The sequence below is a fragment of the Oryctolagus cuniculus genome, chromosome 9, assembly GCF_964237555.1.
Source record: "Oryctolagus cuniculus chromosome 9, mOryCun1.1, whole genome shotgun sequence".
Classification (NCBI taxonomy): domain Eukaryota; kingdom Metazoa; phylum Chordata; class Mammalia; order Lagomorpha; family Leporidae; genus Oryctolagus; species Oryctolagus cuniculus.
The window spans coordinates 42,595,892-42,615,119 of NC_091440.1; positions in this window are offsets into that span (position 1 = coordinate 42,595,892).

Here is a 19,228-nt window from a genome sequence, read left to right on the forward strand (position 1 = left end):
ACAAGAATAGTGTAAAGTAAATGATTAAATCAGTCCTTTATTTTTTTTTTTCCTCATCTTTAGCAAATTGTACATGGAAAAGAATAATCCTTGGGAAATCTCTCTTGTAGTGTAAGAAGAATAAAAGGAAAATATTGTTGATAATAAGTTCTTAACAGAAAGCTCTCACAGATATTGGTTCACCTCCATATACTGCAGGCACTAATTAGTTTTTTTATGTTTGTGCTATGGAAAGAGTTTTTGCTATTCAATTATTATGAAACTTTCATTTCATGCATTCATAAAACTATTGAAAAATACTTTTATCCATACTAGTCACCTTATTATGTTTGTTTTATGCAATATGATACACTCCTGAATAAAACTTAATAATTTACAGATCGTTTAGTATACCATATGGGCTTCAAAAAATAATAACATTTTTGCCTGTGTCTTAATGGAAAATAATATGAACTTTTGAAACTGTATCTAGAGAATCCAACCTTTAATGAAAGAGTAAGTAAATAACTATATACAAAATTGTACTTTAAAAGGGAGTACTAACTCTAACCTTCAAATTAAATATATATGATTCTTCTTAAAATATAGGCAACCTGTAAACTTTGACATTTACTCAAATAAGAATTGTTATTAATCTAATATTAACCATATTTTTAATACATATTGACTATTTTCTAGGAACTGAAACTGTTTTATTTCTCACTTGATTATGATCTCGTTAATGGAAAATTCATGTTTGATTTATATCGCAATACATGCTATCTAGTAGTGATGAGAAAGAACATCAAGACATTTGCAAAAATATATGTAGAATTCATAAAAGTAATTTAAGGAAGTTTTCAACACATAAACTGAGATGTTTAAATACGTAATGAAAAATGAGAGATTGATGATTCTTGGCATCCAACAAAACCATGAAGTTATAAAGGAAATAATGGTACAAAGAGTTTAAAAACTGAAAAAGAGCAGCATTTTCAAATAATTCACTTTTATTAATACATATTTTCTTTTTTGTTAAACTCTGATTTTGGCAAATAGACTCTGCTGGTTGATTTTTTTTTTTTTTTATGATGAACTAGAAATTGAACCACAACCCTAAAAGCATAAATAAGGATGACTCACTTCCATAGACTCATAAATATTTAACATAAATTTGCCATTGGATTTGTAAGTAGATATTCATTGGTGATGAAATAAAATCTAAGTCTAAATAGTTAGCACTGATACACTTTGTGGAGCTGACTGGAGAAAAATGTTAAGTGAGAAAAGAATCCTAGATTCCAAAATACTAACCAAAAGAAATTATTTCTTAAAATGCTTTCTCAGAATTTCTTTCTTATTTCCTTTGACATGAAACTTCATGAAAGCTTCCTATTTTAGAAAGGATTTGAGCCGGCGCCGTGGCTCACTAGGCTAATCCTCCACCCTCCACCTTGTGGCACCGGCACACCGGGTTCTAGTCCCGGTCGGGGCGCCGGATTCTGTCCCGGCTGCCCCTCTTCCAGGCCAGCTCTCTGCTGTGGCCAGGGAGTACAGTGGAGGATGGCCCAGGTCCTTGGGCCCTGCACCCCATGGGAGACCAGGATAAGCACCTGGCTCCTGCCATTGGATCAGTGCGGTGCGCCATTGGAGGGTGAACCAACGGCAAAGAAAGACCTTTCTCTCTGTCTCTCTCACTGTCCACTCTGCTTGTCAAAAAAACAAAAAAAAAAAAAAAAAGGATTTGAACTATACAGGACAATTTGAAATTCTGTAAAATCCCAGAAAACTAGAAAGAGAAGTGTAAAGATAAAAGCTAATACAGGGGAAAATATGTATTTAATGTTAAAACAAAATCTTACAGGAGTAAAAGGCTAATGGATGATATATTTGTAAAGGAATCAAAGGACTGAAATAATTTTAGATTAAGAAAACTGATTTTTGTTTTAAAATTTACCTAAATTTAGTGAAATGATTAAAAAAACTGTAAATATCTCAATAAAATAATAGTTGGAAGTAGCTCAATGTACTCTGAAGGAACATTACATTGATTTCCTTCCTAGCAATTTTCTTTTGCAGTAAACATACTTCTTCCTTTAATGTTTATGTATTTTATAAAAGATCAATTTGCATGTAGAAAAAGTATGTGCAACCTGTATCAAATTTTTCTTTTTATTTATTTATTTGTGAGGCAGAGAGAGAAAGTCTCACACCTCCTAATTCACTATCCACAAACCAAGGTAGTCTAAGGTGGGACACAGATATTCCAATCAGCATCATAACTACTAGGCTAAATATCTTGGCCCAGCAAATCTGTATTTATAGAATGTATTCTATTATCTTTTACTGAGTTGTATTAAATTGCTTAAAAACAAACCCAAACACATGTACTCATATATGTTCATGTATAAATATATTTGCTTATACGTGTCAGAAGAGTCACTGAAATAAGAGTTGTAAGAATAAAGTTTATTTCTCATTCTGCCTCTCAATCTTTGCATAAAATCAGTGCAAATGGAGCCAAATTCCTTTATTCTCATCAAATGCTGTGGGGCAAGGAGGAATTGGTCTCTATCACGTTTGTTTGCTTTTTTTTTCCAGATCAGTTGAGCTAATCTTTTTTTTTTTTTGTAGATTTCACATTTAAAAGTTAATGTTGATTTAGATATCAGTTGGCTATACATGAATTTTCAGATAGGTTCAGTCTGCTTTTTCTATGGTAAAAACAGAGGGCATTGCATTGCATGTTGCACCTCTTACAATAAATAGAGTGAAAGTGATTTACCAAACAGTACTCTTGATGAAAATTATAATGGATCAGCATTTCCCATCAACAGTAGACTGGATAAAGAAATTATGGGACATGTACTCTATAGAATACTATATAGCAGTAAAAAACAATGAAACCCGGTCATTTGCAACAAGATGGAGGAATTTGGAAAACATCATGCTGAGTTAATTAAGCCAGTCCCAAAGGGACAAATATCATATGTTCTCCCTGATCAGCGACAACTAACTGAGCACCAAAGGGAAAACCTGTTGAAGTGAAATGGACACTATGAGAAACAGTGACTTGATCAGCTCTTGTCCTGATGGTTGATGTACAATGTAATACTTTATCCATTTTAGTTTTTTGTTTTGTGTTGTTTTGTTTTGTTCTAGTACTATTGAACTCTGTAATTAACACACAATTATTCTTAGGTGTTTAAATTTTAACTGAAAAGTGATCCCTGTTAGGAATTTGGAAAACATTATGCTGAGTGAAATAAGCCAATCCCAAAGAGACAAATATCATATGTTCTCCCTGATTGGTGACAACTAACTGAGCACCAAAAAGGAAACCTGTTAAAGTGAAATGAATACTATGAGAAATGGTGACTTGATCAGCCCTTGCCCTGACTGTTGATGAACAAGTTAATACGTTATGCCTCTTAGTATTTTTTGTTTGTTCTACTTAGTACTTTTGGTTGAATACTGTAATCAATACACAGTTATTCTTAAGTGTTGAAACTTAACTGAAAAGTGATTGCTGTTAAATATAAGAGTGGGAATAAGAGAGGGAAGAGATGTGCAATTCAGGACATGCTCAAGCTGACTTACCTCAAACGGTAGAGTTAGAAACATACCAGGGGATTTCAATTCAATCCCATCAAGGTGGCATGTACCAATGCCATCTCACTAGTCCCAGTGATCAATTTCTGTTCACAATTGATCATAATGACAGGACTAAGAACCAAAGGGATCACATAAACAAGACTAGTGTCTGCAAATACTAGCTGATAGAATAAAAAAGGGAGAGAACGATCCAACATGGGAAGCAAGATACACAACAGACCCATAGAATGGCAGATGTCCTAAACAGCACTCTGGCCTCAGAATCAACCCTTAAGGCATGCTGATCTGGCTAAAAAGCCCATGAGAGTATTACAGGTATGGAAAGCCAAAACACTCTGGCAAAAAAAAAAAAAAAACCAAACCCAACCAGCTAAATGAAAGATCTCCATGAGTGAGATCCCAGTGGAAAGAACAGGTCTTCAAAGAAGGAGGTACCTTTCTCTGAAGGGAGGAGAGAACTTCCACTTTGACTACTGCCTTATCTACATATGATCAGTCGGTGAACTCAAAAGGCTTCCATAGCCTTGGAAACTCATGACTGGAGCATAGGGTGATTGCTGAGGCCATAAACAAGGGTGTCAATTTGTTAAGTCAACAACAGGAGTCACTGTGCACTTACTCCTCATGTGGGATCTCTGTCCTTAATGTGCTGTGCATTGTGATTTAATGCTATAACTAGTACTCAAACAGTATTTTTCACTTTGTGTTTCTATGTGGGTGCAAACTGTTGAAATCTTTACTTAATATATGCTACACTGATCTCTGTATATAAAGAGAATGGAAAATGAATCTTGATGTGAATGGAAGGGGGGGGGAGTAGCAAAGGGGAGGGTTGCGGGTGGGAAGGAAGTTATGGGGGGGGAAAGCCATTGTAATCCATAAGCTGTACTTTGGAAATTTATATTCATTAAATAAAAGTTAAAAAAATTATAGTGGATCTATTTCCATCTGGGTCTTATTTTGATTTTATCTGAGGTGACAGTGAGCTGACCTAATGATTTCATTGCTGCCGGAAAGTTAGGTTAGGGAAGGATCTCAAGGGCCTTTCCCCTAAGATCTGTGTACTAACACTGTTCTCTTAAGAAGAATGGTGACTACGAACTTTTTGGTGTGTTCCATCCAGACTCACAATAGGGCATATTTATTAATGTGAAAGTAATAATATGAACCATGTACGTGTATATTAATGATTAACCTTTTTTCATAATTTAATCTTGAGCTATAAACTTAAATATTTCCAACATGCTTTTGCTGAGAAATAGGCAGAGGTATTACATTTTGAAAGTGAGTTTCTAAACTTTTATTTTTAAGCCAACTCTGAAATAATATGGTCTTACACAGTTTCTAACAGGTGTAAATATTCCTCTTTGGAGGGGCACATGTGTAGAGGAAGAGACTATATGGGAACATTCTGTACCTTCTGCTCACTTTTGCTGTGACCCTAAAATACTCAAAAAATAAAATCTATTTTTTAAAAATAAAAAATATTCCTTTTTGAAATTAGGTCCATTTAGTAGCTGAAAGCTTACATCTTTGCATTACTAGGAAGAGAAAAACATCAGTCTAGCTGACAGTAACAAACCAGTTCTGAGTTTTCAGAGAATGCTTTCTCTTTGTTACTACCAAGCTGTGAATCCTAAGCACTCTCTCTGTTCAGAAAGTACATCTAGTGGTTAAAAGCATTTCCTCTACAACCATATAACATCATTCAATAATCAATCTATTGTTTGCTAAAAATGTATTGAAGAATACTTAATTAACTAATCTGTGCTTCATACCCTTCAACTGAAAATAAGACATAATAACAATGCTGTCACAGACTTTTTGTGAGGGTTAAAAATAGTTAATACAGGTGAAGTGGTTAGAATCACGTTTGACTCACGGTAATCATATGAAAATGTTGCTATTATTTCATTAGCTTTTCCATACACAAGTAAACACTGTAACTCCCCACAAAATGTTCATATCATATTCAAATCTTTTATCAGTATTATCTTCACCAACTTTCTGCTCATTCTGCCTCTGATGTACCAAATCCCTCATCACACTTGTGTTCACCGGCTCTTGCAGGTACCTCAGTTTTCTCATTGAGATTCATCACTTACCTAACTCAGTCATGGCCATGGCCCCCTGAAAATGGTTATGGTTAGGGCCACCAAAGACCAACAGTCAGCTACAAATCAGGGCCAGTACCACTCACTCCTACTAGTCTCAGATCAGTCCTGACTTTCCTTCCTACTCTCCGGCCTTTTCCTTTTATAGAATAAAATGCTAACCCAGGAGAATTTGGGCCATTGAATTCCACTTCTTCATACCTGCTCTAAAATAATAATTAGATATTTATCTTTCAGTATGTCAGGGGAATTTTGGAAGATATTAATTTTTGAATAGCTTATATATCTTTATTCATATTCTTTTGTCAGGTTGAGAAGCTTTGTAATTTCTTATTTTGAGGGTTTTTGTAAGGTGTGAAGCCAACACAATCATAAGTCAAAATCTCTTGTCTTTGTTCAGATATTAACTGATTTGATCATGCAGTGTGCTGATAAAGAGGAAGAGAAGAGGAAAAGTATTTCTGATGACTATCATAGTACAGAGGAATGGGTTTAAGAAATGAGACAGTAATACCTATTGATCTCCCAAACAGTGCTCTAAGAGAGCCTCTCAAGAAGGTGGTGAGTACTTCCTGAAAAAACTGAGGTCCAAGACACAACATAGCAGTAACAGCAGAATTTTTAGATTTGGAGGGATTAGATCAAAGGGCATTTTGGTCATAAGCCCTAGCATTTAAGTCACTAAGATACAAATCTTGAGAAGGTAGGGCCTTGAATTTCCTGTTGAGCACTATGTGCACAACAGGAAAACAGTTCCCAGCATTGTTTCTAGAAGATATTAGGTAAATGAGTACTTAGTCAATAATTGAATAAGCAATTTCCAGAACCTTTGCAGACATGGAATGGAAGCAGGTGACCACATTTGTAGAATGGTAGGATGAATATCCTAACAGAAGTGAATTGACTTCAAAGAAAACAAACAAACAAAAAATCATTATTTCATGATTGTCTGAGAATGTGAATTTAGAAACACATCCACTATAGACTGCAGCCATTTTTCCCAGAACTACAACAGCACAGCAATGCAAATATAAAACCACTATCTGCTTTTAAAGTATGCATCCCAAACAAAATAACAGCAGCAGGAGCAACGGAACTAGCACTAGCTGAATGTCAAGTTTCAGAGCATTGTCATTCACTTGCATTCTTTACTAAAAATTATGTAGTCATTAACTATTCCATGAAGACAAAGCCAATTTCTTTACTTTTAAGTGGAGACAGGATGACTAATGGCATTTTCCTGGTTAGGTCACGCTTTCTCACCTCTGTGCCTTTGCACATGCTGCTTCTTGGGCTTAAATGTTTTCTCACCATCTGTACCTGGCTAACTTCCAATTCACAGTTCATAATTCTGCTTAGGCTTCTTATCTGCCAAAGAAGTTTTCTTAGAAAATAATTTGTAGTAAAACAGAAACCATGAACTCATTTTTGGATCTCTAAAGCTGTAGTTAAAGAAGGAAAAGAAATAATTAAAGGTGATTAACACAATTATTAAAATGTTTCATTCTAATTTTTATCTAAACTGATCTTATATGTATTAAAATTAAGGAAATAATTTTTATAAAATCTTATGTCATATTTTAAAGCTTACAATTCAATTATATTCATTGATACTATATTTGGTATTAATGTCCAGGCATCGTTTTCTTAAAGCTACATTATAAATATACATGTTTTATGTATTCATTAATAATATGTTGAGAATTTGAGAGTTGCAGAGGAAATGTGTATACATATCTATTTACTTCAGCAGCCTATCTACCTTGTTAGATTATCCCATTAAATAAATCAGAATTTAATTTGAAAGAGTACTTTCCAGAAAACATAAAATTTTAATTTGCTATGACATCACTTTATATTCAATACTCTTGATCTCCTACTAATATCATTATTTAATCATGCTGTTACTAAAATCTAACATTCGATGAACTTCATCAGTTTATTGGAATTAATATTTTACAGTTCAAAATGTATGGATATGGAGAGATTGGGAATATTATATTAAAACTTGTTCATAATCTATAAATGCACTATCACTGTAAATTAGCCATATATATTTTTGAAATCTATGTATAGTTTATTCCTAATACATTATTCCATGAACTTTTTGAGGACCTCATGTGCAAAGAGTTTAAATTTTTTTGTATCAATATAAACTTATCCTCAATTCCATTTTTATGAATACTATGATGTTCATTTCCTGTTGTTATAAAAATGTTTGAGAAGGAAAGAGGTTTATTTGTTTTACAGTTGTGGGACCAGAAGGCCAAAATCAAGCAGCCCCCTCAGGTCAGCCTTTGTTAAGGCCTAAAGGTGTGTGGCATCATGGTGGGAGTGTAGATGAGAAGGGAGGTCACAGGATGAGACAGAGAGTAGGGGGATGGGCCCAGAATTATTCTTTTATAGCAATGAGTTCTTGAGAAAACTAACTAATCTCATTCAAGGACAGCATTCCCTTAACTAAATCACTTCCCTAGGTTCCTGCTCTGAAAGGTTCCGCCATCTTCCAACATAACCACACTGACAGCTAATCTGCAAATACATGAACCTAAGGAGATACACTCACATGATATCCAAACCGTGGCAACAGTTGGGCAATCACTATCCTCAGTAAAAAATTTACTTGTAGGAGAAATTAGGAGTTTTGCAGTTTTAGAGTTAAAAGAACCTTTGAAAAGAAATTGCTGAAGGCATCTAATTATAATTCTGACTTGGTCCCTTAGTATCAACTGGAAGATGTATGCTCTATATGCTGGAGATAAACATTACAGAGTCCCAGTTTTAACTAATGGTAAGTGTGAGGATTGATGTTATGACTCAACTTGGCTAGGCCATGTTGCCCATATATCTGAGGAAACATCATTCTGGACACTTCTATTAAGATGATTTTTGGATGAGATCAACATTTGAATCGGTGGGCCTTCAGTGAAGCAGATTACTCTCCATAATGTGGGTGGGCCTCAACCAATCAGTTGAAGACTTTAGTAGAAAAAGATTGATGTTTCAAATGGAGAAGGAATTTTTCCAGCAGGCTGCCTGCCTGTGGATTTGAATGGGAATTCTCCCCTGAACTTCGAGCCTGTCAATTCCCTAAGAATTATAAACTCACCAAATGTGAGTGAAATTGCTAAAATCTCTGTCTCTGTCTCTTCCCCCACTTCTTTGTACACACACACACACACACACTCATACACAAACACACACACTACCCTTTGATTTTTTTTTTTCCTGAAGAACTCTAATAGAATTATTAAACATGGCCTATGTTCAACTGTCATTCCAGAACATTAGAGAAGTGTGTTTGTGTGTTTTAGAGTTCATATGATTAGTTGGAGGTTGGTTAGTTGGGAATTGGAGCAGCAGGACACAGAAAGTTAGAGAATAAAGATAAGAAATGGCCTTATTTTTAAAACATGAATACTCGCTAAGAGTTAAAATCAGCCAACAATAGGCAAAATGTTGTTCCTGAAAATAAAAGCCTGTGAGTTTTCTGACATAGCTTAAGGTATAGCCTAGGAAAAAAGACAGTGTGATTCTGCTTGCATTTCTTATTTATTTATTTATTTGTTTATTTTAAAAGTCAGAGAGAGAAAGATTTAAATTGCTGACTCACTCTCCAGATGACCTCAATGGCCAGTGTTGGGCCAGGTCAAAGCCAGGAGCCAGGAGCTTCATCCGGGTCTCCCATGTAAGGTGGGAGGGCCCAAACACTTGGGCTGTCCTCCACTGCTTTTCCCAGGCCATTAGCATGGAGCCAGATTAGAAGCAGAGCAGCCAGGGAAAGAACCGGTACCCACATTGGGTGCTGGCATCAAAAGCTTTAGCTACTCACCACAATACAGACCCCTAATTCATGCATTTCTATGAAAAAGTGTCTTTTTCTCTCAAAAAGAAACATTAAAGGAAATCTTTAAGAAGATGGTGTCTTTTCAGTTAGGGATCCATGAATAAGTCTAGATCTGGGTAAAGGAAATCTGTATTAATCCACAGTTGAGAATTGTTTATATTCTACTTAATTTCTTGTGCATTTGAAGCTAAAATTGAGCATATATGGTTAATTAACACCATATGCTATTCTCACATGTGAAGATAAAATGAGACATTTGTTTTCAAAAATCCTTTGTTTTCAAAAATAATCTTTGGAGATTTTGTTGCTGTTTATATAAGTGTAAGATTAAATGATTTGGAAAATATTTTATGCCCACTAAAAATAACAAAATTTTGAGCTCTGGAATAGTCTGTTTTGCTATTTCTTCCCAAAATTAAAAAAAAAATACTGAAAAAATAAAATACTTCTGGCTAGGTCAAATCCTAACTCATTTTTCTCCAAGAATTATAATTTTAAGATGAGTATATAAATTATAGGATGAGAAAGATTTACACATTATTATGCATTTTTGCATGAACTCTGGAATATTCTAAAAAGTTGGGAATAAAACATAGTCAAAGATGGGAGATTAGGACATGTACAGTCTAACTTCATCGCTATTCTTTGTAACCCCTGAACTATGACTATCTTCTACAATGCAACAAAATCTAGCTAAAATTAATGAAGTACGAAATAACTGCATGTTCAGCAGCTTTATTAAATTAAAAGAATCAAATGCTAGATAAAGAACAGATGCTCATGTGTACCTAGGGATGAATATATTGCAGATTTTGAAAAGTCACCTCACCTGTGAATATGTGAGGTCCTGTAGAGGAAGATGACTGGGGTGTGACATCATTTTTAAGTGAAGTATTATGCTCCATTTTTTGAAGACAACTTAGAATTTTAGGTTACTTTTAATTCTGATATATTTCATAGTAACACAATTGCACACTTGTAGTTACCACAGACGCAATTATTATATGTTATACACATGATGACTATTAAAACATCTATTCCAAAATCAAATATTACAGTGACACTGGTTTTAAATATAATGTCTAAATTTAAAGGAAGTATAGACTGTGAAATTGATGCATTACCTGTCTTCATTACATAGCCTTCATTATGTAGGCCCTTTAAAAAAAAAAAAAAGGATTTGTTTATTTATTTGAAAGGCAGAGTTTCAGAGAGGCAGAGGGGCAGAGAGGGAGAGAGATCTTCCATCCGCTGGTTCACTCCCCAGATGGCCTAAAGGCTGGAGCTGCACTAATCAGAAGCCAGGATCCAGGAGTTCTTCCAAGTCTCTCTCATGGGTGCGGGGCCCAAAGACTTGGGCCATCTTCCACTGCTTTCCCAGGCCATAGCAAAGAGCTGGATTGGAAGTGGAGCAGCTGGGACTGGAACAGGCTGGCACTGCAGGTGGCAGCTTTACCCGCTATGCCACAGCTCCGGCCCCTACATAGACTCTTGATCCTTTTTTTAATTTTTAAAAATTATTTTTTAAATTTTATTTAAGGAATATAAACTTCATGCATTTAATATATATAAATTTGGGAACATGGTGATTCTTCCCCCCTATCTCCCTACCATCCATACTCTTACCCTTCTTTCTCCTCCCTCTCCCTTTCCCATTCTTATTTTTTACAAAGATCAATTTTCAGTTAATTTTATACTCATAGGATTATCCCTACACTAAGTAGAGACTTCACCAAATAGTTTAAAGATAAAAGAAAGAACAAAAACAAACAAGAAAAACATTGTTCCTCCACAGTCAAGGCAAGGGCTGTTCACTCATTATGTTCCTAAAGTTTTGCTTATGAAATGCATGAAGTTTGTAATCCTTAAATAAAAGGTTTCTGGGAGAATAAAAAAAAAATAAAACACATCGCATGTCAAGATGTCAATTTCACACTTATAGATTTTTTTTGTAACTGGCTTACTGTCGCTCCCCCTGTTCGTGGAGGAACGACACTAAGCCCTGCCTAGGCTTCATATCCGAGTCACGGCACCATTATGTCGCTCCCCCTCTTCACGGAGGAACGACACAGGACCCTGCGCTGTTCTTTTGTCTGCTCGGCCCTCCCCGGGATTGCTGCTGATTCTTCCCGGGTTGGCTACTGTCCCTTCCACCTCCGTGGAAGGGCGGTTCCCCCTGGCCACTTTCCCCACTTCCGCAGGGGAGCGGCACACCGCCGGCCGGCTCTCTCGGGGGCTGCACAGGTGTTCCTTCAGATGTTCCCCTTAGATGTTCCTGGTGCATGTTGTCTCTCTCCTCCTTTATAGTCCTCTTCCGCCAATCCCAACTCTGCTACCCACACGCCGAGTACGCTGCACTCCTCCAATCAGGAGCAGGTCCTGCTGTTTATTGGTTGAACTGGAGGCAGCCGTGTAGAAGCTGTTACTCCCTTCTCAGCGCCATATTGTGGGAGAGCAGATGCACAGAATAAGTCTTAATTCCAGTAACTTAGTCTAGTCCGAGTTGCTCCCAGTTGCTCCCCACAGCTTACTTCACTAAATATAATGGTTCCCAGTTGCATCCATTTTGTTGCAAATGACAAGATATCTTTTTTTTTACCACTATGTAGTATTCCATAGTGTATATATACCATAATTTCTTTATCCAGTCTTCATTTGATGAACATCTGGGTTGTTTCCATGTATTAGCTATTGTAAATAGAACTGAAATGAACCTGGGCATACAGATCACTCTTTCGAATGCTGATTTCATTTCCTTTGGATAAATTCCCAGGGGTGGGATGGCTGCATCATATGAGTACAGACCTGAATAGGTCTATATTCAGCATTCTTTTTTTTTTTAACTTTTATTTAATGAATATAAATTTCCAAAGTACAGAATATTGATTACAATGGCTTCCCCCCCATAACGTCCCTCCAACCTGCAACCCTCCCCTTATCCACTCCCTCTCCCCTTCCATTCACATCAAGATTCATTTTCCATTCTCTTTATATACAGAAGATCAGTTTAGCATATATTAAGTAAAGATTTCAACAGTTTGCTCCCACACAGAAACATAAAGTGAAAAATACTGTTGGAGTACTAGTTACAGCATTAAATCTCAATGTACAGCACACTAAGGACAAAGATCCTACATGAGGAGTAAGTGCACAGTGACTCCTGTTGTTGACTTAACAAATTGAGACTCTTGTTGATGGCCTCAGTAATCACCCTAGGCTCTTGTCATGAGCTGCCAAGGCTATAGAAGCTCCCTGAGTTCACTGACTCTGATCATATTTAGACAAGGCCATAGTCAAAGTGGAAGTTCTCTCCTCCCTTCAGAGAAAGGTACCTCCTTCTTTGATGACCCATTCTTTCCACTGGGATATCACTCGTGGAGATCTTTCATTTAGGGTTTTTTCCCCCCCCCCAGAGTGTCTTGGCTTTCCATGCCTGAAATACTCTCACGGGAATTTCAGTCGGATCCGCATGCCTTAAAGGCTGATTCTGAGGCCAGAGTGCTGTTTAGGACATCTGCCATTCTATGGGTCTGCTGTGTATCTCACTTCCCATGTTGGACCATTCTCTCCCTTTTTTATTCTATCAGCTAGTATTTGCAGACACTATTCTTGTTTATGTGATCCCTTTGGTTCTTAGTCCTATCATTATGATCAATTGTGAACAGAAATTGATCACTGGGACTAGTGAGATGGCATTGGTAGATGCCACCTCGATGGGATTGAATTGGAATCCCCTGGTATGTTTCTAACTCTACCGTTTGAGGCAAGTCAGCTTGAGCATGTCCCGAGTTGCACATCTCTTCCCTCTCTTATTCCCACTCTTATATTTAACAGTGATCACTTTTCAGTTAAGTTTCAGCACTTAAGAAGAATTGTGTATCGATTACAGTATTCAACCAAAAGTATTAAGTAGAACAAAGAAAAAAATACTAAGAGGGATAACATATTAAGCTGCTCATCAACAATGTAATACTTTATCCATTTTAGTATTTTTTTTGTTCTAGTACCATTGGTTGAACTCTGTAATTAACACACAATTATTCTTAGGTGTTTAAATTTTAACTGAAAAGTGATCCCTGTTAGGAATTTGGAAAACATTATGTTGAGTGAAATAAGCCAATCCCAAAGGGACAAATACCACTTGTTCTCCTTGATAGGTGACAACTAACTGAGCACCAAAAAGGAAACCTATTAAAGTGAAATGAACACTATGAGAAACAGTGACTTGATCAGCCTTCAACCTGACTGTTGATGAGCAGCTTAATATATTCAGCTTTCTGAAATATCTCCATACTGTTTTCCACGGTGGCTGTACCAGTGTACATACCCACCAGTAGTGGATTAAGTACCCTTCTCCCCACATCCTCACCAGCAATTATTGTTTGTTGCTTTCTGTATAAGAGCCACTCTAACCTGAGTGAGGTGAAACCTCATTGTGTGTGTGTGTTTTTTTTAACGATTTCTTTGTTGAATTGAAACAGAGAGAGAGACAGAGAGAGAGGGAGAGAGGCAGAGACAGAGAGAAATTTTATATCTACCAGCTCACCTCCCCACCCCCCAAATGGCCACAACTACCTGACCTGGGCTGATCCCAAGCCAGGAACTTCTTCCAAGTCTCTTATATGGGTACAGGGGCCCAAGTATTTGGGCCATCCTCCACTGCTTTCCCAGGCATATTAACTGGGTGCTGGGATTGGAAGTGGAAAAGCCAGGACTCAAACCAGCTCCCATATGGGATGTCAGTGCTACAGGTGGCATCTTTCTTCTTTTCTTTCATTTTTTTAAGATTTATTTATTTATTTGAAAGTAAGAGTTATAGAGAGAGAGAAGGAGAGGCAGAGAGAGAGGGAGGTCTTCCATCCACTGGTTAACTCCCCAACTTGCCACAATGGCAGGAGCTGCACTGATCTGAAACCAGGAGCCAGGAGCCTGTTTGGTCTCCCACAGGGTTGCAGGGGCCCAAGGACTTGGGCCATCCTCCACTGCCTTCCCAGGCCATAGCAGAGAGCTGGATCAGAAGTCGAACAGCTGGGACTTGAACCAGTGTCCCACATTGCAGGTGGCGGCTTTACCCGCTATGCCACAGCACTGACCCCCTCATTGTGGTTTTGACTTGCATTTCCCTGATGGCTAGGGATCCTATAATATTTTCACTTTCATGTAAATGTCAGTCATCTGTATTTAAATTATATTTCTTTATGAATTTAGCTTGGTTTCTATATGTCAAACAAACCAATGTTTGAAATAAGTAGTTGAATTGCAAAGTAAGATAAACATTTCAAAATGAATCAATCTCTGATTCCCAATATTTTATAAATCTTATAAAAAAACTTGAATAATTAATTACAATAATTATTCAAAATCAATACTATGGTTACCTTTCATAAGTTGCTTTTCTAACTTTCATTTTGTACATATGAGTCTCACACATAACTGAATCTTAGAAAAGTGACAATATTTGCAAAGGTAACTTCAATATTTTAACAGAAAAATGTTATTACTTTCTTCGAATGGTGAGATAACACAGTGGAAAGTGCACTTTGAATGTTTCCAGGTCTGACTCCTTTTGGTAATATTCAAATAGTCACTTAGAAGTAATATTTTAAAAATCAGTATCAGAATGTTCCCCGTATTTCTCCTTTATCAAACAGATAGTTGTTCAGAAATACTAATAGTAAGAGATGAAGTTTATAATGAGCTACCCAATTTAAGGCATTGTTGTTTGACTTATAAGACTTACTAATCTTGTTTCTTGTTGAGAAAACTGAGGTAGACTGTGGAGTGTCTAATGATGAGTCAGGACAGGGAGCCTTTCCTCTGGAGAGTGCACCGGGATGTTCCCGGAGTGCTTCTTTTATTGACAAGTATTACATCAGCCATTTATGCTTTCACATTACTGGATAATCTTCAGAACATGGCTGTCAGGACATTGATGGGGCGCCTTGTGACTTGGTTTACTGGATAAGGAAGTCTGGGAAAGCAGCTGCATGTCCCTGCGGGAGCCAGTGTTCTCGTGAGAACTCAGTGCTCCCGTGAGAACTCAGTGCTCTTCTTGATAATAGGTCATTCACTATCCCTAATCAGTACCTTAAAGCAGTACCTAGTCCTAACCCAGATCTTCTGCTTCCTGAAGCTGCATTCCATTTAGGAAGGTGTGCCTTCACAAGGCCTACAAGGCTGCAGCAGGAAAAGTGTGAAACACTAAGACGAAAAGCATGAGCCAGGGTGTCAGAAGATCTCAGGATGGAATAGAAACTCTAGAAAGCGCATCTAACTCTGTTATAAATGTACACTATCACCTCACCTAGAGGGGTGAAGTAGAAAAGGAACTGACATAAACGTCACTGGAAAATGAAGCTTTGGAAACATATGGAATGTGGTGTGTAAACATGGTGCCATGTATATTTTATAAATTTTTTTGGTAGAAGTATGAGTATAGGTCAACAATTCCAAAGTGACTTTGCAATTATACTTCACAATTTAAAAATAAGTAACGAGTGGTAAATGATAACTGCCAGGCATCTTCCTACCAGACTTACAAATATTTAAAGTTATGCACCCTTATTGAGGGCTTATTTTCTGTTCCCTAACAGTCCCATGTGGACTGTGCTTAGATAATCATTTTCAAAAAATAATGAAAATGAGAAAAATAGTAACTTTACAATAAACAATCCTAAAATACATGCTTTAACCAAATGGTCAAGTTAACTTCACCACTAATGTCAATGAATAGCACATACCTCTGACACGCTGTGAGGAGAAGGGCTTTTAACCCCTGTTGAATTTCCCCCAAAATGCACAGCTTCAATTCATTCATGAATAAACCAACAGATAGGTCCCATATGGGGAACAATACTTGACAAGCATTGCTCAGAACTTTCAAACTAATGACAAACAAATAGTGAGAAACTTACAGATCAGAGGAAACTGAAGGGACAAATGCAACCAAGACACAACTTGTCATCCAACACTGGATCTAGACACAGAAAAAAGACATTAGTATAAAACCTAGTGAATCCAGATAAGGTCTGGAGTTCACTGATAAGTGTTTTTAAAAAATCACTTTTCTGTCTATTTTATAAGTAGAGTAATGGAGAGAGACATAGACAAAAATTGAGAGAGATCTTCCATATGCTGGTTCACTCCCCAAATGTCTGCAATAGCTGGGATTGTACAAAGTTGAAGCCAGGAACCAGGAATTCCATCCAGATCTCACACATGTGTGGCAGGAACCTAAGAACTTGGGCCTTCATCTGCTTCCTCCTAGAATATACCCTAACAGGAAACTGGGTGAGAAGTGGAGACAGAGGTGTACCTCCAACCCAGGCACTCCAATATGGAACGTAGGTGCCTAAGTGGGAACTTAACCAGCTGCTCACAACAGTTGACTCACTGATAACTTTCTTATTTTCACAAATATATTATGCTTATTTTAACATCAGTGAAAATTAGATGAATTGTATATGAAAACTCTCTTTACTACTTTACAATTTTTTGTAAACTTGTTTCTTTTTTATTTAAAATTTATTTATTTATTTAAGAGGCAGAGTTACAGAAAGAGAGAGGGAGAGAGAGAGAGAGAGAGAGAGAGAGCGGTTTTCCATCCACTGGTTCACTCCCCAAATGACTACAAAGGCCAGAGCTGGGCCGATTCCAAGCCAGGAACCAGGAGCTTCTTCCAGGTCTTTTACATGGGTGCAGAGGTCCAAGCACTTAGGCCATCTTCCACTGCTTTCCTAGGCCATAAGTAGGGAGCTGGATTGGAAGTGGAGCCGCTGGGACTCAAACCGGTGCCTATATGGGATGCTGACACCAAAGGCCGAGGCTGAACTTACTGCACCACAGTGCCAGTCCCTAAGCTAAGTTTATTTCAAACTGAAAACTTTATTAAAAATATTTTGCAGTGCATAAACAATAGACTAAATAATGCATACAAATTGAGGTAATGAATATTTACTTTTTTCTGTTTTAGGGTATGTGATAGTGTCTGCACTATGGCATTTCAATCAATATGTAACAAACTGTGACTTTGAATTTATGACAATTAACTTGCTAAATTAGCATCACATGGTTTTTAACTAATTAGTCAGCAGTATCTGGACTAATTACATATTTAAAAAATGTCTTACTAAAGTTTTCATTTCTAGATTATCAAATTACTTCTAATTTTTGTTTAGGAAAACTTTTGTCACCATTGTGCTATTATGCATGTCATTCATTATTATACAGACAATCTTTGTGTATATAATACTATGGATATATTGAGTTCTATTTAAAGGATAACTTAATCTATTAGTTAAAGAAATTAACTTTTTGTCTGCATTTAATGTCATGAAGAAGATAATTTGAAATACATGTGATTTCACATGTAGATAAAACATCTGAGGATTTCTTCAATCTCATCTTATAAAACCTGGCAATATATTAAACTTCCATTTGTAGCATATTTTAAAATTTATTTACTAAGTGTAAAGAAATACATTACTTAATTCAATGAAACAAAGTTGCCACAATTGCTTCTCAATTAACTTTAATCTCTGGAACCTGGCATACTTTTATTTTTCTTAGTCTCTCAGTCATTTTTCTCTTTTTATTAATTTTCACTCCATTAATCCTGGTAGCTTAAAAATATATTGTTTATCTGCCTAGTTGCATTGCTTGTTAGATGGCATTATTCAAATGAAGACATTAGAAAAGGTAATTATATTCCTGTTATATTTTAATTCTTGAAGCATTTAACTACTAAATTATTTATTGCTAGCATTTAGACATCAAGCCCTAAAATAAAAAACTCTGCCAAATGTTCTTTGTGTAACTATTATTCTAATATATACACCAGGAAGATTAGTTGCTATGAAAATCTATTAACTTATGCACCTGGATAATTTAAAGTCCTACTCACTACACTTATATTGCCTTATAAAAATCTTTCAGATTGTCCAGTATAGAATACAGAGGAATGCTCACAAATTCATATATCCATAAATTTTTCCTTCAAATCAAATTGTACACAAAATTGACATCACAGAAAGATGAATCTTCGGGAGAAAGTTAATTTGGAGTTGTAAAGGTAAACTCTGAGCTAACAATCTGACATACTATTTTGTGGATTTGGATAGAATTTGTAGGTCATAAAATCACTGATTTAAAATACTTGATAGAAGAGAAAATTTAGATATATATTAAGATTTAGTCCCTCTAGAAAAGAATTTTGCCTGCTATAAGGGATCAACATCTTTGTTGTGTTTAGAATTGATATTTTAAAACATTTTTCATCCTTTAGTAAAAACAAAACAAAGAACGGAAAAGAAACATGATTTAAAAGAAGTTTTGACTAAGTGAAAAGTTTAGTCTGAAGAGGAAGCTATTTTATATAGAACCAATAACTGGAGGGAGCAAATAGTAAGCAAAGTAATTTAAACATAAATAAATACTTTTTAAAAGATTGATTTTATTTATTTGAAAGGCATAGTTTGAGAGAGAGAAAGGGAAAGACAGAGGAAGAAAGATCTTGGATCCACTGGTTCATTCCCAAATGGCTGCAGTGGTCTGGGCCAGGAGCCAAGAGCTTCATTCAGGTCTCCCATGTAGGTGCAGAGGCCCAAGGATTTGGGCCATCCTCCACTGCTTTCCCAGGTGCATTAGCAGGAAGCTGGATAAGAAAGGAAGCAGC